The sequence below is a fragment of the Cydia pomonella genome, chromosome 5 (assembly GCF_033807575.1).
Source record: "Cydia pomonella isolate Wapato2018A chromosome 5, ilCydPomo1, whole genome shotgun sequence".
NCBI classification, from domain to species: Eukaryota; Metazoa; Arthropoda; class Insecta; order Lepidoptera; family Tortricidae; genus Cydia; species Cydia pomonella.
This window is the reverse complement of record NC_084707.1, coordinates 4,141,653-4,155,976: the sequence shown is the minus strand read 5'-3', so window position 1 is coordinate 4,155,976 and position 14,324 is coordinate 4,141,653. Positions and strand designations below refer to the sequence as shown.

Here is a 14,324-nt window from a genome sequence, read left to right as displayed (position 1 = left end):
TACAAATTGTTTGTTTACCTTTTTTTAAATACCTAAAGATACAGACTATAATACTCATAGAGACAATACAAGCCCAAACACAATTAGGTTGCGTTGTTTAATCAGAGAGTTCGTTTGGCCGCCTACCGTGTCCATGATCGGATCAGCGATGGTACCATAATATCGGGAAGTAGGTCAATCCGAAGACAAAGTCCGAATGATGGACCACTTGTACACTCTGCGACGAAGATAGTCTTATGGAATTTTTTTTTATTCTGGTAGACATGGGTTTAGATGTAATGCTTTGATTGGAAATAATAGGCAAGATACTAAATTACAATTATAGTACACAATTGTATTTTTTTATAATACGTCGGTGGCAAACAAGCATACGGCCCGCCTGATGGTAAGCAGTCTGTACGCCTGCTACTCCAGAGGAGTTACATGCGCGTTGCCGACCCTAACCCCCCCCCTCGTTGAGCTCTGGCAACCTTACTCACCGACAGGAACACAACACTATGAGCAACACTATGGGGTCTGGTGGTGGGTGGTGTGTGTTTGTATTATTTTTTTCGTAGGGTTTCACTTTTTTATAAGAATTTCTAAAGTTATAGTTTTAGCCCAATTTTCATTTTCTTATTGACTGCTATTTTATTGCACAAGTTTGACGTAAAATGTTTGTAGGTAGGTTTGTGATCATAGTGATGACTACGATACAAGTGCCATCCGATATATCTGAGCGGCCAATGCTCACAAATATCTGACCGAACACGCACTAGCGCCTTGACAATAGACGCGTGTTCAGATATTTGTGAGGACCTTGGTCGCTCCAGCCCATATATCTGATGGCGACTGTACAACGTTTTACAGTACATATGGCCATTTCAATTTTCGACATAGTTACGTAATGTGCTAATTATCACACTAGTGCGGTAAAGTAGCACCATATGTACTGTAATAGTATATCACGATACAAGTGCGAAAATTAGGATATTCGCTATAAGTTAAAACTCGATCGAAGGGATTTTTAAATCGACACGAGTTGCGAATGACCGCACGTGTATTGTACAACGTTTTACAGTACATATAAACGTTTAAATTTTCGACATACGCACGTATAATGCTAGTTACCGCACTAGGGTGGTAAAGTAGCACCATATGTACTGTAAAAACTATACGCAATACATTTGTATTCTAACTAAGGAATTTATATAACGAGTTAATTCAAAATTTTTACGTTGTTTTGCTTTACTAGAGGTAAATAAAGCAAAACTAGACTATATATTATATTTGATCTAGTCTAATGGAGTTCGGAGAAGCCAGGTTAGGTGTTTCTCATTAGCGACATACTTTTGTGTTTTTGACGACCGGTTTGACCTAGTAGGTAGTGACCCTGCCTACGAAGCTGATGGTCCCGGGTTCAAATCCTGGTAAGGGCATTTATTCGTGTGATGAGCATGGATATTTGTTCCTGAGTCATGGGTGTTATCTATGTATTTAAGTATTTATAAATATTTATATATTATATACATCGTTGTGTAAGTACCCTCAACACAAGCCTTATTGAGCTTACTGTGGGACTTAGTCAATTTGTGTAATAATTTCGTATAATATTATTATATTATTATACTCGTAGTATATGTATGTATGTAGTATATGTATATATGTATGTGGCTTTTTCTATAAGATTCGTAGATATATTCTCTGGGCCCTTTTCTATACAACAAACAGGCTTAACCCAAATTTAGATTGATATACACTTAGCTACGCAAAGTGTAAGGAAACGCTCCGAAAAGCCCTTGAAAATGTAACGTACTAAATATGTTTATTATGTTTATTCATATTTGTTAAAACCTTGTTTGTATACAAATACATCTTTTGTACCTTTTTTGATCATTTGTACTTTTTTGATGTGCATGAAAGTTTAAAATAAATAAATAATATCGATTGAGCAATAAATTCATTAATACTTTACCTAACAGTCAAAACTACATTTAAATGCCAAAACATACCAAGCGTTAGTCAAGTTGACAAACCACTTTATTGCATAAATATGTGGCATTGATTAAGCGTTACGCGTACTATGACGTAATGTCTGACTCACGGTCAGACGGGGTCCCCATTGAGTACAGTTAGCGACATAGATATTCCATTTCCAACCTTATCTCAAAGGAATAAGGCGACGATACGTGGACATGTGTTGATGACTGTATAAGTAAAGACGAATTTAAAACAACGTCAAAGATATCGATACGACTTTGAGCCTTACTGAGTCGCAATAAGGTAAAATTTGTATAATTTATTTTTAGATCTTACGTCAAATAGGATCACAAACCAGTTAACTGTTTTAGATCAAGATAGGATGAGTATTGGATGCGGATTAGTTATAATAAGTTCTTGTTGTATTTTTTTTGTTGACGGTGGCTTATCATGGAATCTACCTGCAGAAGGTAATAACGTTTTTCTGATAGTTTTGTTGAAATTTCTGGGTCAATGTTCTTTATAGTAGTTTTTATAAAAATTGTAATAACATTTTGCTTTTAATAACTTTTAGCCTTTCATTTCTGTACAAAATATATAGTATGTATTAGATGTAATAATCAATTACTGAAATTCTACTGTCCGTGTCTGTCTGTCTGTCACCAAGCTGTATCTCATGAATCGTGCTAGTTGAAATTTTCGCAGATGATGTATTTTTATTATGTAGTGGGGCTCCCACAAACAAGCGCTGGTGGCCTAGCGGTAAGAGCGTGCGACTTGCAATCCGGAGGTCGCGGGTTCAAACCTCGGCTCGTACCAATGAGTTTTTCGGAACTTTGTACGAAATATCATTTGATATTTACCAGTCGCTTTTCGGTGAAGGAAAACATCGTGAGGAAACCGGACCAAATCCCAACAAGGCCTAGTTTACCCTCTGGGTTGGAAAGTCAGATGGCAGTCACTTTCGTAAAAACTAGTGCCTACGCCAAATCTTGGGATTAGTTGTCAAGCAGACCCCAGGCTCCCATGAGCGGTGGCAAAATGCCGGGACAACGCGAGCAAGAAGAAGAAGTGGGGCTCCCACAAACGTTTTTTTTGCGTAATGGTACGGAACCCTTCGTGCACGAGTCAGACTCGCACTTGGCCGGTTATTACCTGTATGTGATACGAGAATAACAGACTGCATTTCCTTACTTTACGCGTTTCTATGGTTATATTATACAAAGAAACAAATTACTATGCTATCTATCGCCTACAACCTACATTCCTATCTTCGATAACGACAGACCCGAAACGTACGGTTTAAATGAATTTAAATCGTCCCGCGTTTTTACGACGTCGGTCGTTTCAACGACGAGTCGACGGTTAAGGCCGCACGAAGTTGACATATTAGTTGTAGTTTTATAGTATGTGTAGGTACATAGATTTTTCTTCATATGTAACACGATGGTGGCAAACAAGCACATGGACCGCCTGACGTTATGCTGACCTATAAGCGCTATAAAAGTGGTGTTACATGCGTTAAAATTACCAGCAGCCTGAATAGCTCATCACATAAAAAATGCTTCACGAAGTATGTAACTATTAAATAAAAAAAATTATAAACCCCGTACGCATTATGTAAATATGCATCATTTTGGAAGTAAGTTTTATTTTTGCTACAAGCTTTTATCGCTGACTGTACTTTTCTTTCCACAGGCAACTAATACTCATCGAGCAAATTATAAAAACCCCAAACACAATTAGGTTGCGTTTTTTTATCACAGAGTTCCTATGTCCACCTCTTGTCTCCATCATCAGATCAGCTCGATGGTACCATAATATTGCATTGTCACCCGACTTACATATGTATGTAAATTTTCAGCTCAATCAGAAATCGGGAAGTCGATAAAATTTAACTTGCAAGATTTGATTACAAACAGACAACGGTTGGGTGAAAGTAAATAAAAGCTTGTAAAAAGCTGATATTCTTCAAACTGCTGGATCCATTTTTATCAAACATAGCTAAGAACCACATCAAGTATATCGCTTTCACGTAAAGAACCGCATCGAAATCAGTCCATCCGTTAGAGAGCTACGATGCCCAAGACAGACTTTGGCGTCAAACATATAATACCCCTCTTTTGCGTCAGTGTATAAAAAGTAAATTACATTAAATGAAACCCATTGCTCGACAATTAATATCCCATTCTTCAAACTAGGGATGTCTCGAATTTCGCATGCTTCACATTCGCGAATCCGAATGTCTAGGATGCGAATGTCTGAATACGAATATGTATGTTAGGGTATATGTAGTTGTTATTATCATTCCTAATTGGAAAAAAATCTGTTAGTACATAAAACATATATTAACTTAGAAGGGGATGTTATAAAGCGTTGAAAAATGCTGACTACTGGTCAAAATGTATTACTTGAAGTTTTTTTATTTTTTATACCACGACGGTGGCAAACAAGCATACGGCCCATAGTTTGCGCGCACTGCCCATACGCGAGTCGACGAGACAGACACGACTTGCGCACATTCGCATTCGCAAAACATTCGCTTCATTTGATGCAAATGTTTAAAATGATGCGAATATTCGTATATACGAATGCGAATATTTGTGACATACCTACTTCAGACTTCTAAGAGCAAAGGAAAAAAGATTCAAGAGAGACTATAAATATCGTAAAATGAGCTCATCGCTCATCGCGTGATTATTAATGACATCGAGGATAAAAAACTGATATTTTTCCATGAATAAAGATAAATTTAATTTTATATTGACATTATTCCAATGAAGGGCCGTTTATATTATATCAAGAAAATAGTAGTGGCACTCACGGTAAATTGTTCACTAGAAGTTTGAAAGAGGTTAGCAAAACTGTCCTCTTCACATGTCATTCGACACTCTATGTCCTTCTTACTGCTACAATAGAAAGACACGGGTATAGGTGTATTCAGAAGAGCTGGTTTGAGATTTGCGCTGAACCATCAAACTTCTCATATAAAATCTCAGATAAATCCATTCGACCCTCTTAGGAAATATCTACCCTATTACCTTTTTACAAGCTTTTATTTACTTTCACCTGACCGTTGTCTGTTTGTAATCAAATCTTGCAAGTCAAATTTGACCCACTTCCCGGTTTCCGATGAAGCTGAAAATTTGCATACATATGTAAGTCGGATGACAATGCAATATTATGGTACCATCGAGATGATCTGATGATGGAGACAGGAGGTGGCCATAGGAACTCTGTGATAAAACAACGTAAACTAATTGCGTTCAGGGACCGGCCCGCTATCCCTTATAAGGGGTTTTGTAAGGGTTTTGCATAAGGCTTAACTCACCATACCCTTTGCCCGGCGAAACCCTTTCATTTTGCTTTTAAAGCCCTTATATTAAAGCTAACCCTTTTGAGGTATCGGTATCCTAATACCCTTACAAAACCCTTATCATCCGCTCACCAATACCTTGCATATCGCTTATAAGGGTTAGCCTTATAAAGGGCTTCCCTTTCAGCATATAAGCGTGCTAATTTAAATCATCTACCTTGTTCATAAAGCACACATTACTGTAAATCCAATAGTAAGCGATCGTTGTTGGCGGCGGTGTTCTTTGATGTTCGCGCGCTTCCGAATGATCGAAGCCGCTGTAGATTAAATACGGTTCAATTTTCAATGGCAAAGAGTTATGATTGTCTGTTGCTTTGCGCGGATCGAGCGCATCGTCACGGCGCTATTTTCTTCAGTCTTAGACACGTGCCAATGTTATCATTAGCTCCCGTTGCAAATAATATACTTACTCGCAAGGCTCCGAAACCGGTTAAATTTACAAACCATTATCATGTACTTGGCGCGAAACCTTAAAATTTCAGTTTGGTTCGAAAAACCGTTATTTTTAAACCGGTTATTTAGAGAACATTTTCATAAAGTTATTGTCAGATTAACCGGTTAAGAACAATAAAATCCAGTTTATTCCATGCGCGGTGTCTTTGTTTACGGGCCGATCTCTAGTTTCGTACCGATTTATTGTTTTTTTCGTAGAACGTTTTTTGTCCTCTAAAGTTATTTGTGTTTATTTTGATATTTATGTATTTATTCATTATGTGCTTATAAATATGTGTTTATTCATTATATATGTATTGTTTTTTTAATACTATGGCGGCGACAAACACACAAACGGTCCGCCTAATGTTAAGCAGCCACGTAGCCTATGGACGCCTGCAACTCCAGAGGTGCTAGCTCTTGAACTGTGTAATGAAATATACTTGTACTACTATTACTTTTAAGGAACATGTAAGGAATGTAATGAAGGCATAGGCGGAAATGTAAAACCGAGGGAAGGTAATAAATCATGTATGAAAGGGAATGAAATTAGATTATATGTAAATGAACTTTATTGGATAGAAATTAAAGGGATGATATTTTAAAATATGGAACCATAAACTACTTGAATTAAACTAAGACACAAACAAGGGAGTATATCGACGTTTGTAAATACGAGGTGTAACAAAAACAGTGGGGCTCCGTTCGACCAAGTTCTAATTCTCAGATCAGAAGCTCCGGGTTTTCGGCCTCGATTTTTACGATACTTGGGCATTGATTTTTGTCCGAGAATTGCTTCACTGAAGTTCAGCCTTTGACCTAGTGGCTTTGGCAGTGGTAGCTGACTTTTCGTTTATTATTTAAGCTTTATTCAATTATTCACTCAAATATAAAATATATTTGTGTCCAATATTTGCCATTAAGATCTAAACTACCTATGTATCTATCTATTATTATTATTTTACATAAAAACCCATTTTCTAATAAGATATTTATCTTTTCTTTCAAACTGAAAATATTGGAAGGAATGGGCAGAAATGGATTGGAATGGAATGAAGTTTCAAAGATTTTTTTTCCATCATCTATCTAGCTAGAAGGCAATCAAGTGAAACGAATAAAGATATACCTACCCAATATATACTACATGTGATTTATTTGCATTAGATAGTATCATATCACTATATTACTACCTTTTTTTTAATACCACGACGGTGGCAAACAAGCATGCGGCCCGCCTGATGGTAAGCAGTCACCGTAGCCTATGGACGCATGCAACACCAGCGGTATTAGATGCGCGTTGCCGGCCCTTTAAAAACCTGTACACTCCTTTTTGAAGAGCCCCATACTGTAGCCCCTCGGGAAAACCTCAGCAGGAAGCTCATTTCAGAGCCGAAGCGTTCGCGGCAGGAAATTCCTCTTAAACCGCACAGTACGCGACCAATTAGGTTCTAGGGTGTGAGGATGAACACCCTGCGAGCGAGCGGTGCGGTGATAGAAAGCGGCCATTGGTAGAACACACACAAGGAGGCAAAGTCTCTCCTTAGACTTAAAGGTTCAGTACCGCCTCTGAGTTTGGGATCGTCGACGATTCGTACGTACAGCGCGCCTTTGGACTGAGTCGAATGGTCCAAGCTAGCATGCAGGTACTCCTGCCCAAAGGTGACAGCAATACGCCATATGGGGACTGCAATTTATATAGCAGCAGTTGTAACTTGTAAAGTATCGTCTTGCTTTATTGAGCACACAGAGTTTTTTGGATGCCCGGTGGCTACGGAATTGGACATCACTGGAAATGTCGACACCGAAGATCCCAATACTCCCTGACATGGTAAGGGCTGAGCCTTGGAACTGTGGGACCACAGTAAATGGGGTTTTCTTAGCGGTAAACGCGCAAACTTGTGTCTTGGTGGGGTTAAATCGGATTAGATTGTCCCAACCCTACACCGAAACTGGATAGAGTGCTTTCAATGTCCGACACAAGCTTTTCACGACTCTCCAGCACCACAGAACGAGGGATGTTGGCACGGCCTGTGTAATAGGTATCCCCTACTGTCGTCTGCATTGCATAGCAATGAATGTCGTCGTTAGACAACATATGACATTGATGTGCAGCAAAAACAGCGTTGGGGATAGCACAGAACCTTGCGGAACGCCAGCGTTAATGTCCATGCTATCGGAGCAGCTTCCGTCTACTACGGCTCGTATGCGTCTGCCGGAAAAAAAGCTAGCGATCCATTTGCATAGTCCCTGCAGCAGTCCATAAGATGGTAACTTCGATACCCCTACGCCAGACCCTATCGAACGCATTCGCTACATCTAGGCTAACTGCGAATGCCTCACCTTGACTCTCAATGGCCTAAGCTCAGCGGTGTGTGAGATACAATAGAAGATCACCAGTCGAGCGACCGTGACGGAAACCATACTGGCGGTCGCTGATCAGGTCGTGTTCTTCTAGGTATCTCAGCAGCTTTGCGTTAATTATACGCACCATTGACCTTTGAGAGAAGAAAGGTAATAGCGATAGGCCTGTATCTCGATGGGTCCGATCTGTCGCCCTTTTTAAGCACAGGGTGCACAAGGGCCGTCTTCCACGAAGATGGAACATGCCGTTTCTTGCTAGAGAGTGTGAAAAGGCGCGCCATCACGGGACACAACTCAGGAGCACATTGCTTAAGCACAATCGCTGGTATGCCGTCTGGCCCGCTCGACTTATGAGCGTCGGCGATAGCAACTCCCGCCGAATATCCCTCTGCGTGAATGAGATCTCTGGCATGGAATATACGCACCGTGGGATGGTGGGCGGCACGGCGCAACCGTCGTCGGTTAGGGTCGAGCTTGAGGCAAAAATAGTAGCAAACCAAGAATATTGGCTTTCTCCTTTGCACTGTGGGCCAGATGACCATCAGCTTTTCGCAGTGGTGGTAAGGACGACTGACAAAAATTTCCCTCGGCAGCTTTGGCAAGCGACCAGAACGCGCGACTCCCAGTGGGGTAGCTCGCTAGTTTCTCACCAATTCTGTCGACGAAATCGTATTTAGCCCTGGCAATGGCCCTCTTATGACCATATATCTATGAGTACTTAACCGTGACAAAGTGGATTTCCGATGAAGAAAAATTTATTTTGCCGTACTTAAACCATGAGCGCGAAACCTTCTTCATTGACGTTTTACAGATACTTAGGCTCTCAGCATACGGAGCGTAAGCGTAAGAAACGCGTAAGCGTATCGTAATACGCGCGTAGAACGAGAGCGCTGCGAGCGCGAACAACTTCAAACAAGTCTTTTCTGTCATCATTATGACAGACGTAGCGTAATATGGGCGCAAAAACAAAACTTCAGCCTTATCAAACAATAAAAAATCTTCTTCATCTGACGAGAAAGTAAGATCGTTGATACATCCGCCGAAGACATCTGACGCCAGCGACACCATGATTTCAGCTAGATTCCACTTATTAAACGATTACGCTTACGCGTCTCGTACTCGTAACGTTTTTACGATACGTTTACGAGACGCTTACGCTCCGTGTGCTGAGGATCTAAGGCGGTGAAAAAGAAAATACCTATTCTTAAACAATTGTGCGTTTAGACTTGGTATACGTCACAATTTTTCAGACGGAAAATGAAGTTGTTCATGTGATAAAATTAAAATCTGCGTTCTCTCTAGGATAATTTTACTGTAACTGCATGGGCTTGCTGTGTTCTAATATAATATAAATTATGCACTTCTTTATAAAAATGCACTTATTCACAGATAGTAGTTTTTTTAATAACCTACTCAATGCCAAGCTATTTTAGGTAGGAGGGAAATGAGTTTTTACTTGTTTTTTTTATTTAAGTTATATGGTTTAGTTTATCAAATTTTAATTTTTACGTAAACATACTTAAAAAAAATAACCACTTGTATAAAATAGTAATGTTATTAACTTGATTCGGGCTCGGACACCAAATCGGCACGAAACGAGAGAATGCTATGCCCTATGCGGCACACGGCCGTCTCATCGCTCCCCCAATAAAACGGTTTATTAAGGTTACAATAAAGTTCTTAAAATGTTCGCGTTCTTCTGAAATTTCGGAGTAAAACCGAAATAAACCGGTTTTAACCGGTACCTTTTAAACCGTTTCCGAGTTTTCTTACTCGGACAGAAGTGACCCTAATTGTTATTATTGTTGTTTACGCCGTTGCTACTACCTATTAGAAATATGCAGTCAAGCGTGAGTCGTACTTACTTGTGTACTATTCTGTTAAACTTTAGAGAAAAGTCATATTTAATTAAATATATATGACTTGTAGACCTTGTTTTATTTTAATCAGTTCACACTTGTCAGCCAGTAGGTACAATTAAGTTTAAAAAGTCGCCTAGTTTCGTAAGTGCAATCGGACTCATCACTCAGCTAATACGATGCACGGGAACGGCTACTATACTAGTAATTGTAGTCGTACTAGTATATAGTAGATGGTAAGCGAACAAAATTACTTAAAAAACCCTTCCCTATGAACGTATTTTCTTTCCTTTTCATACACTAGCGTAGATATATACTAATTCTGCCTCTTTCATGCAACGCTCAACTACGACATTACTAAAGGGAAAGCTTTATAAAAAACGCTTAATGATAAGGGTAACCCTTATTAAGGGATTGCAAGGCATATAGGATAGCGGTAAGCAATTGCAAAGGGCTAGCTTTATTTTTTGCTAAGTTTTTCGGTAAGGGCTAGTCAAATATATGGGCTTGCAGTTCAAACTGGACAGTCTTTCAATGTGTTAGCCATGTTTATGGGACGCCCATTGAAAGGCTTTTATCGCGGAAAGGGTTGTCGGGGCCCTGATTGCGTTTGGGGTTTTTAGAATTGTCTCGATGAGTATTAGTTACTTGTGGAAAGAAAAGTAGTCAGCGATAAAAGCTTGTACCAAAAATGAAATTTTTGCCAAAAACTTATCTTAACACCAAAATCGCAAAATCTGACGGTTAGATTTATCTGAGTTTGAAGTTAAGCGACTCAATTAAACTTTATCATTTTGAATCAAGAATGAACTACGCTACAATGGTTGTCACTAGGTGTATAATATAATGTTTTTTTTTTGCAGTATTATACACTTTATAATGCGTTTTTATGGGATCATTGTACAGACGTAAAAATCTTATACACACCCCACGCGAATTATCTTAATTCAATAGCATTAAGAGTTATAATCAGTTAATCATACACTCCAACTTTAAATTAAACGGATGCGAATGACGCATCACTACTGTGGCCTACAGTAGGGTGCATTATTATGTATGTCGGTTAAGTATATCGTGTTCAGATAAGATAAGAGATAAAAGTTAATTAGATGAAACTTTATGGTTATCTGTTGCATTCACCTGTCTAGGTAGTACGGTCGCCAAATCTCAAAAGCCCTCTAGAAACACGATTTAATTGACTCGGCTCGGCCTTACCCACAACCGGTATCAATGTGTTCGGACAGTTCTCCTGATCACCGTACATGCGGTAGTAAAGCGGAAAAATGGTGGAGGGGATAGTAATGACGTCACAAAGATGGCGGCCGGACCTATTCTTTTTGGCGGTGTATCTCGAAAACCACTTAACCGATTTTAATCATCGAGGTGTCAAATAATAGCTTATATTATGGAGATTATTTCCTTTTCTACAAACATTTACGTGAAACCTATAGGAAAAAAAATAATCACAAAAAACAGTTTTTTTTATAAATTTTTTTTTTTTTATTTTGTAAAAATCTCCGTAAATATTAGCATTTCGCAAATTTTGTTTAATATAAAACATATTGCTTCATTATCAAGGAATATAATGAGCCTTAAAACATACAGATCGAGTAATAAACAATGAAGCTACACTCATTTATTTGCGCATGGGTAACGATAACTGGCTTTTACCGGTCGAAACTGTGGTGACTGTTACGATACGTATTGAATGGAATTTATAGAGTATCGGTTTTAATTACTGAAATTATAATTAAAATTATAAAAACCAGACACAATAATGTTACCTTACTTCGACGTTTAGTCTCTTTTTTCGTCTTAATCATAGGTAGGTACATATTTCTTTTTACTTAAAATTTTTATACAGGGTGAACTTTTAACCACCAGTCATACTCTGCGCAGCGACTTTATAGGTCATACTGAACAACTTTTACTATTAGTAGTCCCCAAGCCGCTCCGAGGCCAGATTTAATTGACTCAGCTCGGCCTTACCCACAACCGGTATCAATGTGTTCGGGCGTTTCTCCTGATCACCGTACATGCGGTAGTAAAGCGGAAAAATGGTGGGAGGGGATAGTAATGACGTCACAAAGATGGCGTCCGGACCTATTCTTTTTGGCGGTGTATCTCGAAAACCACTTAACCGATTGTATTCATCGAGGTGTCAACTAATAGCTTATATTATGGAGATTATTTCCTTTTTACAAACATTTACGTGAAACCTATAGGAAAATAATAATCACAAAAAACATTTTTTTTTATACATTTGGTTGGTAGGTTTGTCTTATGTTATGTTTTAAAGCAGTAAAATCTTTCAAGTCGAAACACAGTATAAATATACATTTTGTTGTCTAATCTAAAAGTATGATGTTCATTGTTTAAGACTGATTAGTGATTACTGAATTAAATAACATGCTATTTGTTATTTTTGTTTTATTTTTTAAATCAGGTATTAATTTATTCACTATGTATCACTATACAGGCAAAATGTGTATCATAGTTGGTCTGTAAGTACTTACTACTTGTGTCGAATATAGGTATAAGATGAAATTTTAACCACCAGCCATACTCTGCGCAGTGACTTTACAGGTCATACTGAACAACTTTTATTATGGGACCAATGCCGAATCACGCAAGAAAATTTGGATCTAGAATGACACCCACTGGCTGTGCCCTACCACACAAAGCGAGATGACATTCACAATGCCCATACCTCTCTTTTGGACGTAGTTTAAGGACGTACCCGGGTCCATGACGCATGCTCGCCACACCGCTGCTTAAAATAAGCTGACGCACCGTAAATTGAACTGCGTAAAAATCGCAAAAAATATTACACGGAGATCTTATGGCAGACACCGTACCGGTGACGTAAAAGACGCAACTGTTTTGCGAACAAAAAAGATTCGCGTGAAGCACGTCACTGCGATTCCGTACCGTCACCGTTTTTTAAACAGCGGTGTGGGGAGCATGCGTCAAAAACGGTACGCATACGACGCGTCACTGCGATTCCGTATCGTGACCGTTTTTTAAGCTGCGGTCTAGTCGCACCTTGTATTGTATTGTATTCGGGCGATTTTTCCGCAACTCGACGACTTGCGCCTATTTTGCGTGATATGTTGGGGGTGGGCTAGTCCTGCCAGCCCAGCTCCTCGAGGAATCCTATCAAACCTTTGATGTTGAGTAGGACCTCGGGGAGGTCTCTCGGAGATCCGAGATGTTTAGCCCTGTATGGAGTCACTCCGCTGCATTCCAGCACCACGTGAGAGGCTGTTTCTTCTGTCTCCATGCAACCTCGGCACAGGGGACTGTCTGTGACACCTATTGTGAAAAGATGTTTGTTAAATAGTCCATGACCTGTTATGACACTGGTTACCATACTCAGTCGGACCTTCCCTAGTTGCAGGAGCGCCCTTGTGAGTTTTCCGTTGATGCCAGGCATGGCTTCTTTTGCCTGTCTGCATCCAGTCTGGTTCAGCCAGTGTTCTGTGTGTAGTTTCCCTGTACGTGCCAGCAGCATTGAGCGTACCTTGCTAAATGGTATCGGAAGAATCGGTTCCGGACCAATCGCCCCCGCATTCAATCCTTGCCTGGCAAGCTCGTCCGCAGCATCGTTACCTCGGGATCCACTGTGTCCCTTGATCCATTGTAGGGTGATCTTGTTATTATGACATACCTCCATTAGTCGTTCGTGGCATTCGTGTATAAGTTTGGATGTAACTATATGGCTATTTAGAGCCATTAAGACTGCTCTACTGTCGGAGAGTATGCGGATGGAGGATCCTACTACCTTCCTTGCAGTGATGGCAGCCGCCGCGTTTATGATGCCCATGCACTCAGCTTGGAATACCGAGTTATGGGCTCCTAGCGGAGTGGTGATCGACATGTTCAGGTCTTCTGAGAAGGTTCCAGAGCCCGATCCGCTGTCTGTTTTGGACCCATCAGTGAAGATTCTCAGCTCCCGGGGATTGAGTCCTTCATGATTGTCGTCCTCATATAACTGTATTTTGTACCTTTTATCGAAGATAGCTTGTTTGTGAATCCGGTCCGTGCCTGACCTAAGCACTGGAAATTCGTCATACACCTTTTCCAGGCATTTTGTGTGAAGAGCTCCTGTGATGTTAGACCATATCTTGAGGGTTCGCAACCTTACCGCTGAGAGACTGGCCTCTTGCTGTATGTGTAGGTGCAGCGGTGGAAGGTTTAGCATGACCTCCATGGCTGCAGTCGGGGTAGACCTCGTGCAGCCAGTGGTGGCCGCGCATGCGAGCCTTTGAAGTCTTTGTAGTTTGTCTCGTACGTTGCCTAGGTTTGTTCTTGGCCACCAAACCAGAGCACCGTAA

General features: G+C 40.0%; 1 protein-coding gene across 1 annotated transcript in view; it reads right to left on the bottom strand.

The window, feature by feature from the left end:
- Positions 1–14,324, bottom strand: part of LOC133518449 (cytoplasmic dynein 1 light intermediate chain 2) — a 46,328-nt gene that overhangs the window by 25,430 nt on the left and 6,574 nt on the right. The gene's annotated exons all lie outside the window — the stretch shown is intronic.